Below are 27,988 nucleotides of genomic sequence, written 5' to 3'. Positions count from 1 at the left end.
GGTCACATAGGAAACGGGGACAGGACTGGATTCAATCCCAGCTCTTCAAGGCTCCAGGGCCACAACCATAAAGGCTGTAATGCAAAGTACCCCAGGCATGGGAGGACAGCAAGCCCCTGAATCACTGAGAAAAACTTAGTGTCAAGAAACCCACCTAGAATTTTGTAATCAGCAAATCTACAAAGGCATTATTTTAATTTCAGCATCATGGTTTAGTGTGGTTTCTTGGCGTGAGTTAGTGACGGCAGAGAGAGGGTGGAATTATCATGTTTCCAGTGCTCAGGGGAATTGGTTTAGTGCATGGGAACAATTTATTATCTGCTGTCGGAGATCAAACCCTCACTCCACAGGCAGTTGCTAATTGTGGCTCCTGAGAAGCCGGTCCCTGCAGCATCCCAGCCAGCGGAGGCCAGGCTGATGGGAGCCCCTCTGGTTGCCCTCAGGGAGGGGTGGGGCAGGGAGGGACGGCAGGCTGGCATCTAGCTCTCTGCCACATCCTGCTCTGGAATTATTGGGACAATTGGTATCTCTCTGCAAATTCTGAGGATTGTCTGCTAACTACCTTTGTGGAATTCTTACTTTCTAAGGGAATTTTTTTTTTAATAACTCACAAAACAGTTTCTCTTTGTTTCTGAATGGATCAAGGACTCCTCGGTGTGAAGTCTTGCAAACCTGCAGCAACGTTCAAGCCTGGAATCAATGAAGGGTACAAGTCAGAAGTGGATGGACCCATGGGGAATGTGTACGTAGGAGACAGGGAAACTAAGAACCAGGTACAGAGGGTCTGCTCAAGATCCAGGGACCAGTCTTCTATCAGTGCTGGAAATTAAGCAGCACTGTCTCGGTCCTTCTGCCTTTTTGTTTTTGCCCCAGCTTCCTTTATAACAACCTTGAAATGCCTAAAGCCCGTGGTAATTGTCTGTGCTAAATTCCTCTTTATCCAAAGAACTGATGTGTTTTTCTAAGTTGTTAAAAGGTCCAGGGATATGCAAACCAATCCAGTTCTGGGAGGAAGCCCTCCATGGGCAAAGGCTGGCCTGTTCAGGGAAGATTCCTGAGGCCTTAAATAAAGCAAAACCCCAAGGCTGTTTGCCTCCATCCTCACCTCCCCCGCCCCGAACCCCGCTTGTCCATCCCCGCAACCCAACAGTTCCTCTCAACAAAGCCCGCTGCCAGTTGTAGGCTCACTTCTTTAAGCCATGGTGAAGAGAGTGGTTTAGCGCTTGCTCTCGGATACACCAAAGCCAAAGGTATTTCTGAAAAAAAGCTCACAGATCCCATGGCCATGTTGGCTTTCTCTACAGCTATGAACGTGGAGTGGGCTCCCTGTGGTTCCCTGACTGCACTTGAAACCCAACTCTTGGCTGGCGCTCACCTTCCTGGGACCTTCTGTACTCTGGAGCACAGACCCAGAGCCAAAAATTATGGAAGAAAGCAACCAAAGGGAAACAAAGTGTTGTCAAAAAGTCCACAGTCCTGACTCCATAGGAAAGAAGGTGCATGGAACGGTGGTTCCATGTCACGCGTGATTACCCTCCCTTCTCTTTGCTCCTAATGTGCTGTTAGACTTAACCCTGAAGGAAACACATGCTCATGAGGACACACGGGCTAAGGACACACCCACCCATGAAGCTCTGCTGAAGAGGGGCGGTCTGGAGCCCTGCTCTGGAGCCCACGAGGGTGAAGCAGGAGACAGATCTCTGGGGTGGGTCTAGGGCACGCACTGCACTCACCGTCTCCTGCACCGAACCTCAGGTCTTAGTGTCTGTATTAGTTTCCCACTGCTGCTGTAACAAATTACCGTGAACTTAGTAACTTGAAACAACACAAGTTATCTTATGGTTCTAGGGGTCACAAGTCCCACCTGTGTCTCACTACACAAAAAATCAAGGCGTCACCAAGCTGTGTTCCTTCTTGAGGCTCAAGGGGAGAATTTTTTTCCTTGCCTTTTTGCAGCTTCCCAAGGCTCCCTGCATCCTTGGGCTTGTGCCTCTCCTCCCTCTATAAAGCCATTCCAGAAGCATCTTCTAACTTCTCTCTGCCTCTCTTTGACCTGTGCTTCCATAATCTCTTCTCCTTTTCTGACTCTGACACTCCGCCTCCCTCACTCACTGACAAGGGCTCGTGTGAAAACACTGGGCCCAACAGGAGAATCCAGGGTAAGCCCCCCATCCCAAAACCCTTAACTTAATCACACTTGGAAGGTCACCTGTGCCATGCAAGGGAACACACACGTTCACAGGGTCTGAGGATTAGGATGTGGATATCTTTGGGGGGCAGGACTCTATCGACTAGAGGGTCTTCATAGACCCTCAGGACATAATTGCTTCTCGTATCAACAAAAACAGAAAGGTAAGCTGTCATTATCAGGAAAGGATTAACAGAATCTGTCACCAAGGGAAGGAAATCCATTCAGTGATGTACAGCTTTCCCTACAAAGCTCTTGAGCTCCTAGTGTCACCTGACGAATGTGACTGTGAGAGTACCTTCTGGTCCAGGAGACACAAAGTCCCTTTCCCATGGCTGGGTGGGTCCCAGGGTCCATGATGCCCTCAGCTATTCCCCACCAGACTGCATCCCACACAGACCTTTCATAGTACCACCCGAGAAGCTTCAAATGCAAGACTCCTGCCACTTGATTTTTGAGTCCATTTTCTATGCTGCGAATACCTTTTTTTTTAATGTTTATGTATTTTTGAGAGAGAGAGAGAGCACACGCACACGCAGGAGAGGGGCAGAGAGAGAGGGAGACACAGAATCCAAAGCAGGATCCAGGCTCTGAGCTGTCAGCACAGAGCCTGACACAGGGCTTGAACTCACGAACTGCAAGAGATCACGACCAGGAGATCATGACCTGAGTGAAAGTTGGACACTTAACCAAGTGAGCCACCCAGGCGCCCCCATCCTGCAAAATCTTAGCAGACTGTGAAAAGTGGGCAGTGCAGGGCCACAGAGGGCCCAGGGAGCAGGCTCTGGACAGCCCCCAGGCACACAGGTACACTACAGCTGAGAACATCCAGCTCCAGAGCGGGCTCCAGAGCCCAGATACCCAGGATGAATGCCTACTTTTGCAGATGACTGAGCCTACAGGGCCCGATACAACCACAGTCGCAAGCACCCTGCAGGCTAGAGAATGACCAGCTATCCTTTCCCAAACAACAGGCTTGGTGGCTTTCTCCTAATTCTTTCTGGGGTCCTCACGTGTCTGTTTTCTCTCTGGATTCCCATCCCCAGGAACCCAGGCCACTTCAGGTTAAGAAAGGCCCTTGCAGGGGCCCCTGGGTGGCTCAGTCAGTTGAGTGACCGTCTCTTCAGCTCAGGTCATGATCTCGTGGTTCGAGAGTTCAAGCCCCGCATTGGGCTCTGTGCTGACCGCTCAGAACCTGGAGCCTGCTTCCGATTCTGTGTCTCCCTCTCTCTCAGCCCCTCTCCTGTACCCTTCCTCTCAAAAATAAATAAACATTAATTTTTTTTTCTAAAAAAAGAAAGGCCCTTGGAAGCCCAAGTCAGGTTGAGGCACGGGTGCATCACTGCAGCCTCCTTGGCCTCTAGCCAGCCGATCGGAGGGGGGAGCAGCAGTTTTACTTGCCAGGCTTCTGCAGAATGCTGTGGGGAGTGGCCATCCCCTGTGACCACCGGGTCACCCCTCTGGGCCTTTAGACAGCCTCCTCCCACAGCTAAAGGGCCACAATTGCACCAACACTGACCACTCAATTTCTACACCCAAGTTCTAAGTTACTGGGCTTTTTCGTCTGGGCTTTCCTCTTGTTGCTCAGACCAGAGCCAACACAATCGGGCACCATGGGCTCCAGGGTCCCTTCAACATGGACGGCGATGACAACAACAGGTGGCATTTACTGCTTGCTTACCACATGTCGGGTCCTGTGTGGAAGGCCCTCAGCAGCCACACAGGGCCACGTACAATTGTTACTCCTGTTCTCAGAGGCAGGGAAACTGAGGCTCTGAGAAGTTAAAGAACTTGCCTGAAGTCACAAACCAAGTGACAGAGCCAGGACCCAAATCCGGCTCTGTCCGACTCCAGCGTCCGCTTTCTTAACCACTCTGTTTCCCACCCGGCCCTGGGGTTTCCCTTCCCATCACAGAACCCCACCCAGAGGTCCCAGCTTGCAGGTTGCTGGGCCAGGAAGCCTTTGTGAACCTACGGCCAGCTCCAGGCGTTGCTTGGGGCAGCTGAGCTGTCCCCGAGCACTCCTGTACGTGACAGCCTCCTGCCCCTGCTGACTGGGACAGTGGTGGGGATGCAGCCCAGGGGCCCCGTGCACCCTGAGGAGCAGTCTCTTTCTGTTCTGCCACGACCATATGCTGGAGCCTGACATGTCATGACTGCCCGGGGGTGGGGGCAGTGCCAGGGAGAAGACACGGAATGGGACTTTCTCAACGGAAAAGGCGTAAGCAAACACCACTGGGTTGGGAGACAAGATCTAAGTTCAGACTTGTGGGCTAAAGCTGTTGCCATCCTTGGGAATGAATCGTCATTAAAAAAACAAATACCCAAGGGTCCGGGGCCCGGGGAGTCACGGCCGCTAAGTGTTTGGCAATGACCCAAAAAGCACAGCAGCTAGACTCATACAGAGTCTGAAACATGGTCTCCTGGCCAAGCCCCCATCCATACACACACACACACCTGTCTCTCTTCCCAAAGCGTCCATGCCCCGCTCACCAGTGGCTCCAGATGTGGCCCCTCTAGCCCCAACCATACCACAGCCCCCTGCCCTCACATGCAGTACAGTATCCCGGCACCCCATTCAAGACGTTTACTTCTCTGTTCCTTTGGAACTTCTACAACCATCATGAAAAGGGGAGGGGGGGAAATTTGCCCAAAGCCCCTACTCACTGGTGCCCACCGCCACGTTGCACACACAAGCTCAGAGACTCAGGCAAGCGGAGTCGTCCATGAAAGGTCATGCAGCCTCCCACGCACCTGCTCTGGGCAGGCAGGCCTGCCTGCACCTCGTCTTCTGAAGAAGCACTGGACTGGGAGAAGGGGTAGACGTGGCTTCTCAGCTCAGCCCACCGGCTTGATGTGAGACCCTGGGTACATTGCTTGACATTTCTGAGTCTTTCAAAAGTTGTTGTGAGGATAGAGTAAGATGATAGGAGTAGACAGGCGTGGTACAGACACAGGATCTTGCACATGCCCGATAGGTGCTCAATAAATGCATGGGGGTCCCTTCCTCTTCAACCTCCTTGTGTCTGTATGCCCTATCCTCTCTCGGACAAGAAGCCCATACAGAGAAATTGGGTCTTTTCCTTCCCCTGGGTGCCCCTGCGCCGAGCCCCTGAGGCCTCTTAAGAAACAGGACCTTCTGTGTGCCCAGGGAGGACTGAGATAAGTGTACTATAGAGGGAGGCCTCCAGATCCTGCCAATGTGCTGGGTCACCCACCCACCATAATCATCCAGAAATGCTGGGTAAGACACAGTAAGCATAAATGTAAGTGCGAAGGGGAAGGAAGGAAGGAAGGAAGGAAGGAAGGAAGGAAGGAAGGAAGGAAGGGAGGGAGGGAGGGAGGGAGGGAACAAACAGGTGTGGGAAATCTACAATGCTAAGAGCTCTAGCTGAATTAAGATGCCCAAGCCATGTAAGTACGGAAACCAGGGCTGCCGTAAGGTCATCAGCCAATCCCAGAAGCAGAAAAAAAACCTCTGACCTACAAAAGAAGGAGGCCTAAACTAGGACCTCTGCCTGGACCTAGGACTCTCAAAGTTATACCTCTAGCAATCCACTCACTGGAAAAGGAGACAACCAGGAGACCTGGCCATCTCCAGCCTTGGCTCGGAGGGAGAAATACTCAGGGAGTGTCCCATGGAGTTCGTGGCCCAAGCCTGCTCTCACCTGGGTGAATTTGCATTTCCTCAGTCAAGGAAACACCAAGTAGATAGGTAGAATTCAAGTGTCTTCAGGTAGGTGACATCACTGGACACCAAGAAGAACCATTCACAAAATCTCTCCGAAAAAACGCAAGCTCAACCCAGGCTCTCCAGGATCTTGCAGATTATAACCGGTTAAATATGAGCTCACCATGAAAAATTACCAAACACCCAAGGAAAGAAACCACTATGAGTAAGAGTCAGCAGGAAGGGCAGCAAAACTGACCCCCAAGGGCCAGGGTACAGATATGAAATAAGGCCTATAAGCTTAAACACAATGGGAGAAGAACATTTTAAAATTGATCCGGTGTATCTGATTAAGAAAGGATCACCTAGAACTCCTAGAAATGAAAAATGAAACCAGAAGCCCAATGAATAAATATAGCTGATGCGACAATTAACTGGAAAAGATGTAAAGAAACAACTCAGAAAGTGGCAGAGAATGGGACAGGGGTGGGGACATGAAAGAAACACTTTAAGAATTATAGGGGTACCTGGATGGCTTAGTGGGTTAAAGGTCTAACTTCAGCTCAGGTCATGATCTCACAGTTTGTGGGTTCAAGCCCCACATCGGGCTCTGTGCTGACAGCTCAGAGCCTAGAACCTACTTTGGATTCTGTGTGTGTGTGTCTCTCTCTGCTCCTCCCCCATTTGTGATCTGTCTCTTTTGGTCTCTCAAAAATAAACATTAAATTTTTTTTTAACGTTTAATTATTTGGGGGGAGGGGTGGGGAGAGGCAGAGAAAGAGGGAGACACAGAATCTAAAGCACACTCCAGGCTCCGAGCTGTCAGCACAGAGCCCGACGCAGGGCTCAAACTCACGGACCGTGAGATCATGATTTGAGCCGAAGTCGGACGCCTAACTGACTAAGCCAAAAAAAATTTTTTTAATAAAAAAAAAGAATTATAAGCTGGGGCTCACCCCCTGGAACATGCCATGAGGAGAGAGTGCCTTAGACAGCAGGTACCATTCAACCTGGGGCCCAAAAAGTACAACGACCTGAACCTGACTCACAGCGTGGAGCAAAACAGAACCCTGAGAACAGACATACAGAACCCTGAGTAATAAAAAATATTTTTGTCATAAGCCACTGGACCTATTGGGAGGTATTTGTGCTGCACAAAGTAAAACAGAAATCGGCACCTAGAGGTGGAGTGCTATGCCAACCCAAACTTTGGCACAGTGGCTTTGGCACTGGATAGCTAGTGGTAAGGGAACATAAAAAGGGATAGAAACATGGCACCTGGGTTACATGGCAGAAAAATGCTGCCCACGAGATGTGGAAAACTGAATATAGACACCTCATCTATTTGTGGCTCCTGGCAGAGAAGCATCAGGAAAGATGATCCCTTGTGTGAACTGATATGACTGCCTGTACTTCAAAGGGTACTACAAGAAAGAAGTGAACTCAGACAAAGACCAACCAGTTCACAAGCAGAAGTGAGGGGTCCTGATGTCCCTGGGTTTCCAGAGTTGTGACACGGAGCGGTCTCCTCACCAAATTGAGGATGTGGCCACGAAGATGCAGATTTGGTCAAAAACCCATTGAAGGCCATGGCCTTTAAGACATGCTCAGAAGAGAGATCAAATCACAGATGAAGCCAGACACACCCTTTGCTAAAACCCAAATGGATGAAGGTCATTCCTGGGAGGTGAAGGGCAAAATCAGGCTTTCCTCTCATGGAAACCTGATTACATCAAAACATCTATAACTGAGGGGATAGAAAGAGAGACAAAGACAGAGGGCAGGGGAAGAAGAGAAGGAGAGGGAGGGAGGGGTAGACCTCAAAAGAATTGTGGGTCTGGCTTTTGGCATAAGCAGCTGGGGCTCCAAAACACTTTAAAAGGAACTTAATAGGGGCACCTGGGTGGCTCAGTCGGTTGAGCGTCCGACTTCAGCTCAAGTCACGATCTCGCGGTCTGTGAGTTCGAGCCCCGCGTCAGGCTCTGGGCTGATGGCTCGGAGCCTGGAGCCTGTTTCCGATTCTGTGTCTCCCTCTCTCTCTGCCCCTCCCCCGTTCATGCTCTGTCTCTGTCTCAAAAATAAATAAACGTCAAAAAAAAAATTTAAAAAAAAAGGAACTTAATAAAATATTAAAAATACAATACAACCAACTACATTTTAAAGGCTCTCATGCATAGGCCACATACACAGACCCTCCTTGGCTCATGATGGTTGTGCCTTGGGAAAAAAGTGCCTTCCACATGATGCAAGCTGGCTGCTGGGGCCTCTCCTGGCATGGCATACCCCCTATTACCATTCCCAAGAGGGCACTCAGGCCAAATCAAAACCAAGCTGTGCCAGGCAGGGGCATGCCGACCCTATCAGAAAAGTTCCTGGCCAGACAACCCATACCTTTTTGAATGACCCTCTCCAAGTGGACAAGGCATGATTTCCCTCAACCCTCAGCTGGCCAAGGTTGTTCCAAGGACAGTGGCCAACATAAACAGCATACAAAAATGAGTCCAGAAACCAAATTTCCAGCTCCAGGATGATGACCATCTATTTGCGTGTGGTAAACCAAACTTCCTGGGACGGCTTCCCAGAGCCCAGGGCCATCCGTCCTGCCCAGATCCCCAAGCTCAAAGGTGCCACTGGCAGTGTGGTCTCCAAAGATGACAGTTCGTCTTAGAGATCTGCCCTCACAACGACTCCCCGCACAGGCCCCAAGAAGGAAGGACAGACACAGCTTTGGGGCTGAGGGGTCCAGCCAACAAAGAAATGCAGAGGCTCACGGAAAATGCGGGCTGGCAAGGGAAGAAATGGCAAAATGATTTGAGTGTGGAGGTGTGGCAGGCCATTACTCAGCTCATAATACAGAATCATCAGCTGGTATTTCCCTGGATGGCACCCCAGAAGTCACCCTCACAAGAGGCTGTCGATGGTTATCGTACTGTGCAGGTGGCACTGGCTAATCTATTGACATCTGGCAACCTCTGAGCAGCAGGGTGACCCCTCATTCTCACGGTGGTCTGTCAAGCAACCCTCCTACAAGAAAAGAAACCAGACATCTCCCCAAACCAAAGGTGGTCACGACCAATACCCAATCCTCAGGCAATCTCCCCTCTTTAGAACATTTTCGGAGCTAAAGAATAGACTGCAAGGAATCTGGGCAGACAAGAGTGGTCACAACATCCACGCAAGAAAGCTCAGGCCCCTTCCTCACACAGCAAGTCCCTCCGAGCCAGGGACGCGGCCCCCAATGAGCTTGTTCCTGTGGCATTCCAGCCAGGGCAGACAGCATATGACAGGCAGGCGCACCTGTAGGTGGCACACTGGCAACAGCAGACAGGGACAGCTGCAAACCGCCAGCAAGGACACAGAGAGAAAGAACGCAGAACTGTCCAGATGAAAAGAAACTTGAAGAGACAGTAGCCTGTGACCATTCAGGAGCAAAGAGTGCTTCACACCTGAGTAAGTTCCAAATTATAGAGAAGAATGAGGCCTGGCACATTATCACATGCAAATGTATTTTAAAAATTGTGTAGGGGCTCCTGGGTGGCTCAGTTGGTCAAGCGTCCAACTTTGACTCAGGTCACGATCTCGCGATTCATGAGTTCGAGCTCCTGTGATGGGCTCTGTGCTGACAGCTCAGAGCCTGCAGACTATTTAGGATTCTGTGTCTCCCTCTCTCTCAGCTCCCCCCCTGCTTGTGCTGTCTCTCTCTCTCTCAAAAATAAACATTAAAAGAATTAAAATTTTAAAAATTTAAAACTTTTTTAAAAATGTGAAACAAGTTTAAATAATTATTTTTTCCCAAATTAATTTTTTTGATAGAACACATGAGCAAGGGGGAGGGGCAGAGGGAGAGAGTGAGGGAAAGAGAGAATCCCAAGCAGGCTCCACTCTCAGCACAGAGCCTGACGGGGCTCAATCCTACAACCCTGGGATCATGACGTGAGCTGAAATCAAGAATCATCAGATGCTCGACCGACTGAGCCATCCAGGCGCCCCTGAATGCACATTTATCTAACCCCATGACTCCTTCCACAGGGATCGGTTGGCGTTCTACAGTGAAGTGGAGCTTTCTCTTATTCCACACTTCCTCATTTACACCAGTGTGGGCTCATGGGATGCAGTTTTGTGGGTGTTAAACCATTACCATCATTATATATTTTGATGCTCAAATGTCCCAGATTGTGCCAATGGGAGCCCCTTCAAGATGGCTTCCGTGTCCTCTCAACATGCCCACTTCATTTGTTAATCGTCTCCTTGCTTTCTGGCAGAAAAGATTTCCAGCACAGTGTACTTTTCCTATCCCAGCCCTGGAATCGGCCATTTCTCCAAGGATTCCTAGTCTCCTTTAGTGGAAAATGCTATTAGAAACCATTACCTGAGCAATCAGGTGTGCCATTTGTCCTGGTTGCTAGGCCTTCTAGTGGAAAGAGCTCACCAACATTTGCAAATGCAGATACATATACATATGTATATGCAATATTTACCTATATGCTACCTTCTACATTTATCTATACTGAAAACCACGAGTTTACACAGATACCTCCAATACCAGTCTAACATAACTATGTTCGTTCTCACTTCCCTCTTTCCTCTTCAGCGACTCCCTCCTCTAACACCTGGAAAACCAGCCTCCTTAACCCTCAGTGTATTTACTTATCTGCTCAATCCCTGTGTGTGTGACCAACTTCTCAAATCCACTAAGCTGCCACCACACTCAGCCACCTTCCTCCTGTGGCCTTCAACCTCCGCTAGGTCACGTTGCCTGTTGGGCCGGCACAAATGCTTTCCTTTTTCAAGTAGCTTTAGTGAATTAGAAATTACCATAAAATTAACCCAGCTTAAGTATACAACTCAAAGATTTTCTAGTCAACTTACACAACTCTATAACCATCACCACCATTTGGTTCTATAACACTTCCATCGTTCCAACAAACTTGCCAGTGTCCATTTCAGACTGACCCCATTCCTCAGCTCCAGGCACCCAATGACCTCCTTATGTCTCCACGGATTTCCTTCTTCTGGAATTTCCCTGTAAAGATAAAAATGTATCTTTTACACCTGGTTTACTTCACTTAGCATCAGGTTTTTGAAGTTCATCATGCATGATGTAACATGCATCAGCACTTCCTTTTTATTGTTACATCGTATTCCACTTTATAGACATGTCATATTTTGTTCATCCATTAACCAGTTGACAGACAACGGAATTGTTACCAGTTTGGGGTTACTACATACAGGGCTGCTATGAATACTCATGTACAGGTCTTTGTGTGGACACATACTTTCTTTTACTGTGGGTAGTATGGAAGGCAGAATAATGGCTCCCAAAGATGCCCAACTTACTAATCAACTAACTTTGAGAAACCAAGATTATCCTGGATTCTTTTATATGAAGTCTATGACCTAATCCCCAGAGCCTGTAACTATGTTATGTTACACAGCAAAGGGGAATTAAGGTTGCTAATCAGCTGGTGTTAAGAAAGCAAGATTACCATGGACTCCCTAGGTGGGCCCAGCGTACACACAAGGGTCCTTTCAAAGGAGAAGAGGAAGTCAGAGTAATGCTCTGTAAGAAGGACTCTGCCCACTGCTGCTAGCTTTAAAGATGGAGGAAGGAGGCCATGAACCAAGGGATCCTCTGCAGCCTGTAGAAGCTGCAAAGTTTGTCCTTGAGAGCCTCCAGGAAGGAAGGTAGCCCTGCTGACTCCCTGATTTTAGCCCCGTGAGACCCTGTTGGACCTCTAGCCTCCAAAGCAGTAAGATAATACATTTGTGTCATTTTCAGTGACCCAGCTTGTGGTTATTTGTTACGACAATAAGAGAAAACCAAGACAGAGGGTCCCCGAGTGAAAATGGTTCAAGTTATCATTTTTTGACTTCATGATGGAACAAAAGCCATACACAGTCACTAGAAACCACACTTCAAATTTTGTACTTTACTCTTTTTCTGGGCTAGCGATAGGCAGTTACAATACTCTCTCTCACTGCTGGGCAGGGGTAGGGAGCCACAGCTCCCAGCCAGCCACGCAACCTTGAAGATAAGCCACCAGTAACTTACAGACACCCTGACCCCATACAAACCTTCTGTTTTTCACTTTCAGTACTATATATTCAATACATGACATGACATGTTCAACACTTTGTGTTACACAATTTTGCTCAACTATAAGCTAATGTGAGTGTTCTGAGCACATGTATGGTCTGCTTGGCTAAGCTAGGTTGTTAGTAGGTTAGGTGTATTAAATGCATTTGCCACTTACGTTATCGCCAACTTATGATGGGATTATCGGGATATAAACTTGCCGTAAGTCAAAGAAGGTCGTACAGGGAGATACCTAAAATTGGATATTGGATTGGATGATAAGTTTATGTTTAACTTTTTAAGAAACTACCACATAGGTTTTCAAGGTGGCTGTATCATTTTACATTCTTATCAGAAATGTATGATTTCGGTGAGTTTCTAGAACTCTTAAATGGTTGCTTTGGACACTTTTGTCTAGTTTTATCACTGTTTTGGGGTGGAGAGGATTCGCCAAGTTTCTTTTCTCACTCCACCATACCAACACCCAATGAGTTTTTGACTGCCTTACTGAAGAAGAGAGAAAGGAGGAAAAAGGGAAACAGAGGAAAGATCAAATATTTGTAATGGGCTTATTGGCAAGACTAGAGGACAGTGGATTTCAGGGCCTCACACACTACCCCACTTCTTTTAAAAAAAGTTTTTAAGTGTTTTATTTATTCTTGAAAGAGAGAGAGAGACAGAGCATGAGCGAGGGAAGGACAGAGAGAGAGAGGGACACAGAATCCAAAGCAGACTCCAGGCTCTGAGCTGTCAACACAGAGTCTGACGTGGGGCTCGAACTCAAGAGCCGTGACATCATGACATGAGCCAAAGTCAGACACTCAACTGACTGAGCCACCCAGTTGGCCCAACACCAATTCTTATTAACTGTATGATTTGGGGCATGTTGTCTCACTTGTCTGAGCCTCAGTATCATCACCACAATAAATAATAATCAGAAAAAATAATAGGACACGTGTCCTATGTTTGTGAGGAGGACTTAATAAGATAACATGGGTAAGGCACATAGGCAACGCTCAGCCTCCAAGCTGCTCTATTGGAAGAATATGTAATTAATCAAAAAACAAACAAACAAAACACAAAGTGTGGGTTTCTAGAAATGGAAGTATATGTAATTACAAAAAACACACAAAATGTGGGTTCCTAGAAATGTAAACCCTTGCCTGGTTGGCCTAGTTTCCAAGTTGCTCATAGATCTCAGCAAGTGAAAACGTAACTACAAAATCCGACAAGTCGTCTGTTGCCAGTGGTTATCCATGAACCATGCTCATCCACCCATAACAACTCTACACATCTGTACAAAATTCTGTTTTTAAACATCTTTTTGGTACGTCTTTTCACGTGGTCATCCAAAAAGCCCACTGGGTAGACCAAACAGGAACGATCACATCTGACAGATTAAGGGAACTGAGGTCCACAGCTGCCAAGTGATTCATTCAAGACTCTACAGAGAGAAGGTGGCAGAAATGCCGCCATTTTTCCTTTTCTGCAGTGCATGTCTCTGGTTTGCACCCAAGGGTACCTTTCCCACCTCTTTTTCACTGATATCATTTGCTCATGGACCATGGAAAAGATCAAGGTTCATCACATCCAGAGATGCTAATAACACAGTCAACGTCCATGAACACATGCTGATTTCATTGTAATTCTGCTCATCTTGCTGGGAGCAGCCATGCATGGCTCGGTGGAAATTTAAGACTCCATTACAGAGTTAAATTGGCATTTGTTCTGAGCCCAGTGGCATTTTTGATGCATTTGTGAAAATGGAAATGAGTCGAGGCACCCAAGGCCGATTACAAAGGGCAAGTTAAACACCCCCAGAACCCACAACGAAGGCCCAGTCTATTGATTCGTGGCTGTGCCAACAGTTCCCCACACTCATCCTCCCAAGGGCAAAGCCTTCTCCTCCTCACACAGCCCTGTCCTGCCTGTCCATCTTGGACCCATCTTCACAACAACAACCTGACCTAAGTCCTATCATTCTCCTCATTTCGCAGATGAGAAAGCAGAGGTTCAGAGAGGTTAAGTGACTTTCCTGAGTCACACAGCTGGTAACATGGTGAATCCAGGCTTCGAACTCAGGTCACTGAGACTCAAAATTCCATGAGCTCGGGATGCTTCTTTCCAGTATCCCTTGCACACAGACCTCCTCTTCCCTCCTCACTAAGCTCCCTTGATCATTATATACTCCGATCTGAAGAACACAGTGTATAGGTTGGATAGCTATACAATCCTGGGGAAGGGGTGTGCATGTCAGCTCATCCAAGGCTATCTCTGTGTAACCTCTGCCCTCCAACATTCACATACAAGGTCAGTTTCTGATGTGACGCCTTTAAAACAAAAAACGCTGGAGTTAGAAGTTATTTACATAGAAGAACAATGCCTGAGGGTCTCATCGAACTTGTAAACTTTGCTATAATTGTTTTTTATTGTTTTGACTTTTGTTTTTGCTGCTCTGGGAAAAGCTAATCCATTACACCAGTGATGCTTTGTTCTCTTAAGTGTTTAACTTTGTTGGAGGGCATGGGGGCAAGATGTGAACCAGAAAGTAATATAGAACCTTGCAAACTCAAGGGAGAGGAGTCCTCAGATGAAGAGCCATATATGCCTCCTGTCTGTCTGTCTCCTTCCACCTTGATCATACACATACATGACCAAAGTTGACAGTCTAGCCCCCAAAGGACATTTCCTTAAGTTTCCCCTCTGGGCTATTCCAAAAGCCCAAGAAGATCAGGCACATTCCGCCTGGACACAGCAGTATCTGAGAGGGAGACACAGGTGTGACCCCAGAAAGGTGAAGGCCAAACATGCCTCCCGCTCATCTTCCAGGAAAACTGGAGAGAGAGGTCCTACCTGCAGTTCCCTGTCCCCTGTGGTCTTGAGCTTCTCCCCACGTTTCCACTAGGAGCACCTGGCCTCCAGGGCTGCTCCCTACATTTCCAGGAATCAGTGGGAGTGGTGGAAGTAGAGACAGGGAGTAGACAAGATTCACTGATTCTACCTTACAAGGCAGGTTACTCAGAATCATTCATCCATCCATCCATTCATTCATGGCCAGACAGCAAACTAGGAGCCGGTGACTGGCAGTAATGCAGCACTCCACAATTTCCAAAACCATTTCATACACGTTCTCTTGGCCGACCCACACAATGTCCTTGTCTGGCACAGTAGAGATCAGGCCCATTTTACAGATGAGCAAATGGGTATCCAAAAGTAACTTGCCCAGGTCCCAGAGCACACAGCAAAATCAGGTTGAGAACCCAGAAGGGGGGCATGCAGGTAGACCTCACTGCCTCTCCCTGCAGCACTGGACAGCCTTCTCCCAATAACTAATCCCTGCCCCGAGTTCCCAGAGTAACCTCGGCGACAGGCCTCCATTCATATCCTAGTTCCACCACTGTCTAGTGGAGACCACACCTTCTCGTGCACAACTGGCCTCATCTTTAAAATGGGCACAAGAGTGACAACACCATAAGGTCACTGAAGGGGATCAAGGTGAGCTGTGTCCTTCACGGCACCGGGCACAGAGGGAGTACATCAGAGACAGCAGCCGCTCATATCCTCATATCGCAATGGCGCCGTGGGGCCCTGCTGGGCACACTGCAGGGGCTCAGGACCCTCACTTCCACCAACCAGGGCCCTGGGGTGTGAGCCCGTTTCTCCCCAGCCCCGGCGCCCTGCCAGGAAGATAGCAGGGGCTGGGAGGGAGGGAGAAGCTCAAGGCAGGGCTCCCGGCAGCCTCGCGGCCGGGCACTCCCGGTCCTCGCCTTTGTCTGTGCGCCTGTAACTGAGAGGCCCGTCTAGACTGAGCGGCTACTAGAAGTAATCCCGGGAAAATCTCCCTGAAACCTGATCCCCGCCCTTATCGAGGGCCAGGCAGATTAGCCTGATTGATTGAACAATGGACGCCAGGGCTTTAACAGGATCTCCATGTGTCTCCTGTGCAGAAGGGGCTCTGGGCAGGCGCAGGGCCCACAGTGCAGAGGAACCTGTCCTGCGGGGTCAACAGGCCAGTCGGCCTCCTTGCAGCCTGCAGGAGGAGGGGGCTGGGAGGACTCACCTCTCCCAGGGCCATCACAGCAACCCACACCAGTTCTACCGCTTAGGGGCTGCCTTCCATGATCAGGTCCCTGCTAGGACTCACGCACCCCACATGGGGAGCACCTATTGTCATCACCAATCTCCTCTTCCTCCTCCTGATCATCCCTGTTTCACGAGTGGGGGCATGGAGACTAAGCGACACCCTCCGGCTCACACACCAGAAAAGCAGCAGAATCAGAGGCCACGAGCCCTCACCCACAGTCTGGCCCTGCCCCTCGGCACTCACATAGCAGCAGTCAGCAAGCCACAGGCCCTGGTCATTGTTCCGGACAACCTTCCAATGTCCTTCGGCGACGAAGTCAGCCTCTGGGCCTCTCCAACATAACCATGGGTGCGGAAGTGCTCTGTGAGCAGCAACAGACACCTGCAAGCCAGTGTGGTCACCCAAACTGTCATTCTCTTTTGTTTTCATCTGAACCACCAAGCTTGGGAACTAACTATAAACAAAGCAATGCTGCCCCAAGCTGCCTCCACCAAGAGCCTTCCAGAGTAAGTGTCGAACAGAGGGCAAGGCCACCGGGCACACAAGGCCCACCAGCTCAGGAAGAGAAGGGCTGTGCCAGCCACAATCTACCGGGCCTCACCAAGGGGAGGATGCAGAGAAACGTGGTTGGAACACCCTGTGATCCGTGTGCTTTGGGAGAGCCCGGGAGAGAGGACAGACGGCTGAGTTGGCCAGATCAAGGCCACAGACTCACCCCGGGTAAGAGTCCTCAAGTAAGCCAAACCTGACTCACCCCTACCTCCACCACTCACCTGTGTGACCTTGGGACAGTGACCTGCCCTGTCGGAGCCTTATCAGCTCCATTTCACAAATGAGAATTTCAACCCCCCACCCCCGCCCAGCTTTAAGGGGTGTCAGGATCAAAACGAACTGGTCGATACCCTACATGTTAGGCTAGGCATGGCAAGAGACTTGCCCCCCAACCTAGAAACTCTCATGATGACTCAGAATCGATGGAAACTTAATGAACTGTTACACGAGAAAGGCCGGAAGCAGCATAGTCACGTCCTATCCCTTCCTGCAGAGCGAGGGCTCAGGAGTGCTACCTCCTAGAGCAGTCCCTTTATCACTGTCTGCAGCACAGGCTGGGACAGTCTCTCCTGGGCACCACCACCTGCATGACAGGAGGGCTGCTGTGCCAGGCCTTCATACCACCGAGGAGGAAACTGAGGTCCAGGAGACTTCCCCTGAGGGCTCTGTGAAAAGGTTCCCATGGAAGCATTATCAGCTCATTAACTAGAGTGGGTAACACTGATCCCCCAGTAATACCTTGGTGAGGGTTTTTTGTTTTTTTTTTTTTTTTCAACGCAAATACCCAGCCAGGATCCTAACTCATTTCAGCAAATGGCATCTGTCTCTGTGATCTTAAATTGGATAATCCCTGCCCCTCTGGTTTCCTGTTAGCCAGGTAACACCTGCGCTTTCAGAGTCCCCTCACCTGCCCTCTCACTGCGCCCCTGTGTGCGTCTCAGGTCTACCCCTGGCCAGCCCCATGTCTAACCCCAGCATCTCCCATGTCTGTCCAGAGCCAGCCAGACCCTCAGCCGTGGACTGGTCCCCAATCTGCCTTCCAGATGTTGGGCCCTTGGGTCGTCATCTTTCTCTACCCGCCTCAACCCACCTGTGCACCCAGAGGCAGTGCCTTCATCTCCAAAACTGGTCAATTTCTTCCTGTACATTTATTCCTATGCAGGGAATGGCCACTGAGGCCTTAGGGATGGGGGCCATGCCACTTGGGGCAGGAGCCTGAAAGAGTCCTAAGACCATCAAACACCTTGGGTGCTAAGGAGAGAGAGGCAAAAATTAAGTTTTCCCATGCAAGTTAGTATCACAAGCATTAGCAGAATACCCACCATGTGCCGGTCCCCATGCAGGCAGTCGGGCAGAAAGAAACATATACCTCCTAACCTCTAGAACCCCATCTTACCAAGACCATGCACGCCAGGGGCCCAAAGGCACTGAGACAGGAGATGTGATTGGCAGGGAGGGAGTGGATCCCTACAGGAGGGGCTTCTGAGAGCATGGCAGGAGGCCTGGGCTCAGGTATTGTGAAGGACTGCAAGGTGTAAGGGACAGAAGCACAGGGTGAGAGGCCCTGGCTCAGTGGGACTCCAGGGCGGAAGAAGGGGAGCTCAAATCACAGTGTGAATTTGCACAGGGGAAAAGGGAAGCCAGTATGACTGCAGAGCAGGGCTGAGTCCCAGAAAGACCGCTCTGGTGGCAATGGTGGGGGTGGGGAGAGCAGCGAGGGGACCACAGTAATAGTGCGTTGACAGAAGGCTCCTGGGCCCACATTCTGCCCCATTTATAAGCTGTGTGACCTTGGGCAGATGACTTAACCTTTCTGAGCTACAGTCTCCGCCTCAGTCAAAAGGAGACTCCAGCGGCAGGGTGTCACATGGATTCAAACCGATAACGCATGAAAAGCATTTAGCATGATGCCTGGCACACAGTAAATGCTCAATAAATGTTTGCTTAGAAAAACAAAAAGCCAAAGGCTGGCTTCTACAGCCTCCTCCCTCCCCCATTCTCCCCAATCAATAAAAGCAGGCCTTTTATCTAAATCCCTGGGACCAAAGGGAAACCAAACACAGCAGCTGTAGCTCGGCTTCCCGAGACCTGTGCCCCCCTGCCTGGGCTTCTCCCGTTGGGGCCCACCGTGGCCGAGGAAAGAATGCTGGCGCAGTGACCTGGCCATGAACCTTCCCCCAGCCTCCAAACACGCACAAAAGCATTGCTCCTGTCTTGGTAACGCCAGCACCACCCGGCCCGGCGCACCCCGCCCCCCAGGGAGCCCACAGAACCCATACGGCCCATGCAGAATTACAGACCTGCCTGGTTCTGCCGCCTGTATCGCCGCTGGGGCAGAAGGAGAAAAATGAAAGAAAAAATCCGTTCTTAATATTTATGACTCTGGTGATATTCGTGTGCACAGGGCTGAATTCCTGCATAAAGAGGAGAAATTCAATCCAGTGTAAAATGCGCTTGGTAGAGGAGGGGGTAACACAAGCTCTCGAAACCCTGAGAACTTTTGGTTGGTCTTTTCACAAGAAAATTGTGGGATCTTCCAGGTGGGCTGAGAGGTGGGGAGGCACACATTCTGCAGAAATAGGGGGGAACCAGCTTGGGTCAGGCTCCCAGGGACTTCAGAGACAGGTCCGTGCTGGCGGCTGCGGGATGGTGATGTGGCAGTGGACTGTCCCTTGCCATGGTCCTCAGCCACTGACATGCGGAACATGCCAGCGACTCATAGCGGGCAGCGTGAAGCAAAAAGGCATTTCAGAGAAAATAAAAGTGGGACTGTTTCCCTGACCATCTTTGGATCATAAATTATTTTCTGTAGTGAGGTGTTGCAGAAGGATCGGGGTCTTGGGGGTAAGGTCCCAGGCTTGAATCCTGTTCCCCAATTGACAAGCAGCACCGCTCACCCACGGTGACCCTGAGCCACAGGTGAAGGGTGGAGATGATGGCAGGTCCCTGAGCCTGTCGTGAGGGTGAAATTAAACAAGGTGATGTGTGTGAAGCACTGACCCTGTGCCCAGTGTATCCCTGCCCCCAATAACAGAGTCCACTTCCCAATACAGCAGATCTATGTCACCCCCGGAGGGGGCCAGTGGATCAATCACCTAGATAAAATACAGTTTTTAAATGACCATCACTAGGTAATTGAAATAACAAGGGTTTTTTTCCCATGGAAATTATCTAAATAGCCTCAAGTTCCTTATGTGTGCAATAGATATGAACAGATAAACAAGGGACTTAGTGGCCCTCTTGGAAAAGCCAGCCCCTGGTCATATTTCCAGAAATCAGAAGGACAGCTTCGTCTTTGCAGAAAGCATGCTGAGTCCTTAGAACTAAAAATGCAATTCCCTGTCCTACAAGAATTGCTCCGGGCTGAGAAACAAGTTAAAGAGCATCTCTGGAGAGGCACAAAATTCATGTCAAATGGTGATAAGGAAAAATCCTCACGAGTGTGACCTTACCTTCCAACTAGACCTTTTTAAAGAAGGAGCTTTTACATTTCTTTCTTTCTTTCTTTCTTTCTTTCTTTCCTTCCTTCCTTCCTTTTCTCCTCCTCCTCCTCCTCCTCCTCCTCCTCCTCCTTCTTCTCCTCCTCCTCCTCCTCCTCCTCCTTTTTTTTTTTTTTTTTTTTTTTTAAACTAAGAATGCCTCCAGTCAGGCTGCAGGATCTTAATGAGAATATCCAAATTAGGCAATGATTTTAGGAACCTGGTAAAACTTCTGGTCAACTGAGGGTCTTGGTAGATATCTTTTTTTCTAACTTTGTTAAAACATAATTTACATGAAATAAATGCATCCCTTTTGTGTATGTGGCTGCTCGTTGACACATAGACACACACATACACACGTAACCAGCACGGTACAAACCCCCCCGTACCCTTCGGCACTCTATTACCCTCACCCCAGCCAATGATGAATGGGACTTCAATCACTATCGTTTTGCTTGTTCTAAAACTTCACACAAATGGAATCACATATGATGTACTTCTGTGTCGCTCTAGCAGAATGGGTTTGAGACTCCGATATCGTGTATGTGAGCAACTTGTTGTTTCTTCTTTTGAAGCAGTATTTCACTGTATCATTGTACGAATGTACCATAATTTGTTTATCCATTCACTTACTGATGAGTATTTGGGTTCTTTCTAGTTTCTTTCAGTTTCTCCCTTTATGGCTAGTAATATGTGCTTTATGTATTTACGTGCTCCTATGCTGGGTGCACAGATATTTATAACTGTTGTATTCTCTTGTTGGATTGATCCCCTCCTTTATCATTATGTAAGGCCTTCCTTGTCTTATGAATGAAACTGCTACTACCAGTCTTGAGGTGGACATATCTTCCCATTTCTCTTGCATAAATACCTAGAAATGGAAGACAGTTAAGTGGGAATGTGAATTTAAAAGAAACTGCCGGGGTGCCTGGGTGGCTCAGTCAGCTGAGCATCTGACTTCGGCTCAGGTCATGATCTCACGATTCGTGGATTCGAGCCCCACATACGGCTCTGTGCTGACAGCTCAGAGAGTGGAGTCTGCTTTGGATTCTGTGTCTCCCTCTCTCTTTGCCCCTCCCCTGCTCGTGCTCTCAAAAATAAACATTGGGGCACCTGGGTGGCTCAGTCAGTTAAGCATCCGACTTCGGCTCAGGTCATGATCCCACAGTTGGTGGGTTCGAGCCCCGGTCAGGCTCTGTGCTGACAGCTCGGAGCCTGGAGCCTGCTTCGGATTCTGTGCCTCCCTCTCTCTCTCTGCCCCTCCCCCACTCACGCTCTGTCTCCCTCTGTCTCAAAAATAAACATTAAAAAAAAATTTAAATAAAAGAAACTGCCAAGCCATTTCCCAGAGAGACTGTACAATGCTAAACACTTCAGCAGGATATGACAGTTACAGTTACTCCATATCCTCACTAGCACTTGGAAGTGTCAGCTTTTTTATATTTAAAATATTTTCCTAATCTACAGATTTACCGAGGTATAATGTACAGTCAGTAACACTCACCTATGTTAAGGATACAGTTTGATTCACTCTGGTAATTATATATAGTCATGTAATCACAACCACAATCAAGATACAGATATAGATATATAGATATAGATACACATACACACACAATGGAGTATTACTCGGCAATCAAAAAGAATGACATCTTGCTATTTGCAACTACGTGGATGGAACTAGAGGGTATTACACTAAGTGAAATTAGTCAGAGAAAGACAAATATCATATGACTTCACTCATATGAGGACTTTAAGATACAAAACAGATGAACGTAAGGGAAGGGAAGCAAACATAATATAAAAACAGGGAGGGGGACAAAAACATAAGAGACTCTTAAATATGGAGAACAAACAGAGGGTTACTGGAGGGGTTGTGGGACAGGGGATGGGCTAAAGGGGTAAGGGACATTAAGGAATCTACTCCTGAAATCATTGTTGCACTATATGCTAACTAACCTGAATATAAATTCTAAAAAAAAAAAAAAAAAAAGTTAAAAAAAAATTCCAGAAGTCAAACAGAACAAATGAACACAAGGGAAGGGAAGCAAAAATAATATAAAAACAAGGGGGGGGGCACAAAACAGAAGGAACTCTTAAATATGGAGAACAAACAGAGGGTTACTGGAGGGGTTGTGGGAGGGGGGATGGGCTAAATGGGTAAGGGGCATTAAGGAATCTACCCCTGAAATCATTGTTGCACTATATGCTAACTAACTTGGATGTAAATTAAAAAAAAAAAAAAACATAAAAAAAAAAGACACAGAACATGTCTATCCCAAAATTTCTATCCCTCACTGAGCCCCAGTACAGTGGGATCCCCTGCCCTGAACCTTAATACTCAGCTGTCACTGATCTGGATTCCTTACTCTTCCATTATTTGCAACAGTGTGAGAAAGACGAGGATTAGATTTTCTTTAAATATTTGGTAGAATTCACCTGAAGCCATCCTGTCCTGGACTTTTGTTTGCTGGGAGATTTTTGATCAGTGATTCAATTTCATCACTAGCAACTGGTCTGTTGAGACCTTCTATTTCTTCCTGATTCAGTTTTGAAAGATTGCATGTTTCCAGGAATTTATCCGTTTCTTCTAAGTTGTCCAATTTCTTGGTGTCTACTTTTTCGGAATAGTCACTTACAATCTTTTGTATTTCTGTAGTATTGGTTGTAACATATCCTCTTTCATTTCTGATTTTATTTATGTATGTATGTATGTATGTATGTATGTATGTATGTATGCTCTTTTTCTTGATGAGGGTGGCAAAAGGTTTTTCAATTTTGTTTCTATTTATGAAGAATGAGCTCTTTTCTTTGTTTTATGGTCAATCAGTTATGGTTCATCTTGTGTCTCCTCAAAATATTAATGCAATGCTTGGGATATTTTAGTCTGAGAATGACTGCAAAATCTATGATAATCTTTTCTAGATATTGCACATTGACTTGAACACAAGAACATGTCACTGCATTCCTCAGGGACAAGAAAGTGATATTTGAAGAATTCTTAACTATAGCATCTTCTTCTTTTTTAAACTGAATCATAATTAACATGTAATGTTTTATTGGTTTCAGGTGTACAACATAGTGATCTGACAATTCTCTACATTACTCAGTGCTCACCATGGTAAGTGTAGGATCAGCTCTAATTTCATTGATCTTTTCCATTATTTTTTAAGTCTCTAATTTATTTCCTTCCTTCTACTAGCTCTCACCTTTGTTCTTTTTTTCTACATCTAAAGGGTATAAGGTTAGATTGTTTGAGATTTTTCTTGTTTCTTGAGGTAGGCCTGTGTTGTTACAAACTTCCCTCTTAGGATTGTTTTTGCTGTATACCAAAGATTTTAAACCATTATGTTTCTGTTTTCATTGGCCTCCAGCTATTTTTTTATTTCCTCTTTGATTTCTTTGATAACCCCCTGGTTATTTAGTGGCATGTTTTTTAGCCTCTATGTGTTTGTGTTTTTTCCCATTTTCTCCTTGTAATTCATTTCTAGTTTCATACTGCTGTGATTGGAAAAGATGCTTCATGATTTCAATCTTCTTAAATTTACTGAGACTTGTTCTGTGCCCTATCATGTGATCTATCCTGGACATGCTGCATGTGTGCTTGGAAAAAATATGTATTTGGCTATATTTGGGTGGAATGTTTTGTATATGTTTGTTAAGTCCATCTGATTTAATGTGTCAATCAAAGACACTGTTTCCTTCTTGGTTTTCTGCCTGGATGGTCTATCCACTGATATAAGTGGGGTGTTAAAGTGCCCATTATTGTATTACTGTCAACTTCTCCCTTTACATCTGTTAATATTTGCTTTATGTATTCAGGTGCTTCTATGTTGGGTGCACAGATATTTACAACTGTTGTATTCTCTTGTTGGATTGATCCCTTCTTTTATCATTATGTAATGCCCTCCTCGTCTCTTGTTAGTCTTTGTTTTAAAGTCTGTCTGTCTGACACAAGGACTGCTAACCCAGCTTTTCTTTTGTTTCCATTTGCTTGGATTATCTCTTTCCATCCCTTCATTCTCAGTCTATGTCTTTAGGTCTGAAATGAGTCTTTCACAGATAGCAAAAAAAAAAAAAAAAAATGGGTCTGTTCTGTTTTCATTCCTTAGGTCACCCTGTCTTATGATTGGAGCATTTAGTCCATTTACATTTAAAGTAACTATTGATAAGTATTTACTCATTGCCATTTTGTTCACTGTTTTCTTGTTGTTTCTGTAGTTCTTCCCTGTTCCCTGTTCCTTTCTTCTTTTCTTGGTCTCTTCCCTCATGATTTGATGAATTTCTGTAGTGTTATGTGTGGGTTCCTTTCTATTTTTTGTGTGTCTGTTATAGGTTTGTAGTTACCATGAGGTTCATACATAACATCCTATGTAAATAGCAGTCTACATTAAGTTAATGGTTGCTTACATTCAAATACATCTGAAAGCACTACATTTTAACTCCACCTCTGCGTTTTATGAAAATATCATATTTCACATTTTTAATTTTGTGTACCACTTAATTTTTATAGATATCATTGATTTTGCTACTTTTGTCTTCTGATCTTCATACTAGAGATTGCTGTAATTTTAGAGCAGGCTTTAAAATCAGTTAGTTTAGAGGCACTTGGGTGGTTCAGTCGGTTAAGCACCCAACTTCAGCTTAGGTCATGAACTTGAAGTTCATGAGTTCAAATCCCAAGTCAGGCTCTGTGCTGACAGCTCAGAGGCTGGAGCCTGCTTTGGATTCTGTGACTCCCTCTCTCTCTACCCCTCTCCGGTTCACACTGTCTCTCACTCAAAAATAAATAAACATTAAAAAAATTAATAATAATTAAATAAAATCAGGCAGTTTAAATTCTCCAAATTTTTTTTTTCCATTTTTTAATGTTTGTTTGTTTATTTATTTATTTTGAGAAAGAGAGACAGAGACAGCTGCAGAGAGAGAGAGAGAGAGAGAGAGAGAGAGAGAGAGAGAGAGAAGCCCAACACAGGCTCGAACGCATGAACCATGAGATCATGACCTAAGCAGAAATCTGAATTTCTGCTGACGCTTAACTGAATGAGCCACCCGGTGCCCCTCCGAATTGTTTTTCTTGTTCAAGATTACTTTGGATGTTGTAGGACCTTTGCATTTCCATATGTATTTTAGAATCAAGTTATTAATTTCTACAAAAAAATTCACCGTGACAGATATGAATTGCATTAGTTGGGGAGGATGGACATCTTAACTATACTGAATGTTCCAATCCATGAACATGGCACCTCTCTCAATTTATTTAAGTCTCCTCAAATATCCTCAGTAATGTTTTGTGGTTTTCAGCGTAGAGCTCTATACACGTTCCATTACATTTCCCCTTACATATTTTATGGGGTTTTTTTAATAACTACTACAAGTGGAATTCTCTCTTGAAGTTTATTTTCTAATTGTTTGCTCCGAGTATATAGACAAAACAGATTACAATCCCTTTACAAAAGTGACCATGTAGCCTCTGAATTTGCTAAATTCACTTTTCAGTTCTAGTTACTTTTTCATAGATTCCCTAGGATTTTTCTACATATCTGATCATATTACCCCCAAATGAGGACAATTTTAATTCCTCCATCCCTATCCATATACCTCACTTCTTTTACTTGACGTTTGGCATTAGCTAGGATCTCCAGGTCAACGCTGAATAGAAGTGACCAGAGTGGACAACACTATCTTATTTTTAATCTTGGGAGAAAAGTGCTTCCTATTTCAGCAACAGACGTGAAGTAAATTGTAGATTTTCTATAAACGCCTTTTAATGGGTTGAAGAATTCCCTTCTCTTTCTAATTGGCTGCATTTTTATTCTAATGATGGCTGATAAATTTTCTCAAATGCGCTTTCTATGCCTTTAAGATAATCACTGCTTTCCTCCTTTACTCTGTTTATGTGGCTTATATTGATTGATTTTCAAATATTAAATCAACTTTGCATTCCTAGAATAAACACAGCTTGGTCATGATGTATTATCCTTTTTCATATTGCTGGATTTGTTTTGATACAGTTACATGAAGGATTTTTGTCTCCTTAATGTGTCTCATGTGTTCTCACGTTCGAGAAAGATATTGATCCAGAGTTTACTTACTCTTTTGTCAGGTTCTGTTATGAGGGTCATGCTGTCCTGATCAACAAACTGGGCAGTATTTCTTCTTCCTGTATTTTCTGAAGGAGTCAGTATAAAATTCCTATTAGGTATTCCCTAAATGTTTGATAGAATTCACCAGTGGAACCACCTGGGCCTGGAGTTTTCCTTGTGTATAGGTTTTTAAAAAGCAAACTCAATTACTTTTATAGGTATAGAGCTGTTCGGATTTGGCAATGAGTCTTTAGATGCAACACCAAAAGCACGTCCATGTAAAGATAATGTGATAGGGTGAAATTTAATAAACTTTAAAACTTATGGTCTGCCAAAAACACAGTTAAGAGAATAAAAAGAAAGCCCACATACTGGGTTAACTCTTAAAACTCAACAATAAAAGGGGCACCTGCATGGCTCAGTCGGTTAAGCATCCGACTCTCAATTTTGGCTCGGGTCATGATCTCACAGTTTCATGTGTTCACACCCCACATCAGGCTCTGAGCTGACAGTGCAAGAGCCTGCTTGGGATTCTATCTCTCCCCACCACCCCCCAACCCCATCTCATGATGCCTCTCTCTCAAAATAAATAAGCAAACTTAAAAAAAAATTTTTTTAAAAACCTCAACAATAAGAAAACCACCCAATTTTTTTTTTTTTTTTTTTTTTTTTTAGAAAACCACCCAATTTTTAAAATGTGTAAAAGATCTGGAAAGCTCATCACAGAAGCTATAGAGATGGAAAATAAGCACATGAAAAATGCCCAATATTCCAAACACAAATACATGCAACAGATTTGAGAAAACCAGATCCTTACCAATGAGGTATTATCTTTAGGATATCATTTAAGAAGGCAGGAAAGTATGTGATAGATGTTATTTGGTTCAGAAACATATTTTGTTTTAGAATTTGTTGCCTAAGAAAGCAAACTTGTATTGATCCTCATCATTCATTCCAGAGGAACATCCCATTCCCTAAAATGAAAACTATTGTTATTTCTAATTAGCATATTGATATCCGTGGTACTATTAATGAAAGAAATGCCTGGTATATGAAGGCTACTACTCACGGATATACAATTAGTTCAAATTCTTTAAAGTCTATAAAGAAAGTATCATAACCTCTGTTTTACAGGACAGGAAACCAAGCATTTTAGTCCGCTCAGGATGCCATAGCAAAATGCCAAAGCCTGATGGTATTAAGCAACCAGCTGAATTTCTCACAGTTCTAGAGGCTGTGAAAAGTCCAAGATCAGGGTGGTGGCACCCTGTCTCTGGTTTGCAAACTACCTTACCACCATGTTCTCGGCAGGGCGGAGGGGAGGGGGTGGTGACCAAGCACGTGAGCAAGCTCTCTGGTGTCTTTTCATACAAGAGCACTGATCCCACCATGAGGGCCCCACCCTCATCTCATCCAAACCGAGTTACTTCTCTAAGGCCCCATCTTCAAATATAATCACAATGGAGGTTAGGGCTCAAACATATGAGTTTGAGGGGACACAATTTAGTCCATAGCACCGAGATTCAGAGAAGTTGACCTGCTCAATTAGGTGGTAAGAGCCAGGCTGAACCCCTGTCCACGTGACCTGAAAGCTCATGTTTTCCATAGACAACCTCTCCCACTAGTAAAGCTTGGATTTGAGACAGCCTTCTGATTTGAGCTCCTGTTTCTACTAAGGCAGCATATGCTCCAAGGAAAGCCAAAAGTGAGCAATCAAAACCATGAGATATCAAAAAAGCAGTTTCAAGAAAAAGCACGGAGTCTGAGTTCATACACCACACCCAAGCGATCTTCTGGATAAGCCCACAAGGGGAAAGGCTGCAGACATGGTGGCACAAGGGAGATGGGAATCA

General features: G+C 46.2%; 1 long non-coding RNA gene across 1 annotated transcript; it reads right to left on the bottom strand.

Moving 5' to 3' along the window:
- Window positions 1-2: 2 nt before the first annotated feature.
- LOC122238004 lies at window positions 3-26,215 on the bottom strand. The gene is made up of 5 exons (XR_006216919.1): window positions 26,145-26,215; window positions 12,113-12,187; window positions 10,728-10,881; window positions 612-690; window positions 3-124 (listed from the first exon to the last, which is right to left on the bottom strand). It is a non-coding gene; the product is annotated as an uncharacterized LOC122238004 (long non-coding RNA).
- Between the last annotated feature and the right edge of the window lie 1,773 nt (window positions 26,216-27,988).

This window comes from Panthera tigris, chromosome A1, assembly GCF_018350195.1.
Source record: "Panthera tigris isolate Pti1 chromosome A1, P.tigris_Pti1_mat1.1, whole genome shotgun sequence".
NCBI classification, from domain to species: domain Eukaryota; kingdom Metazoa; phylum Chordata; class Mammalia; order Carnivora; family Felidae; genus Panthera; species Panthera tigris.
Note: the sequence above shows the minus strand (reverse complement) of the source record. Positions and strands in the feature narration are given on the sequence as shown.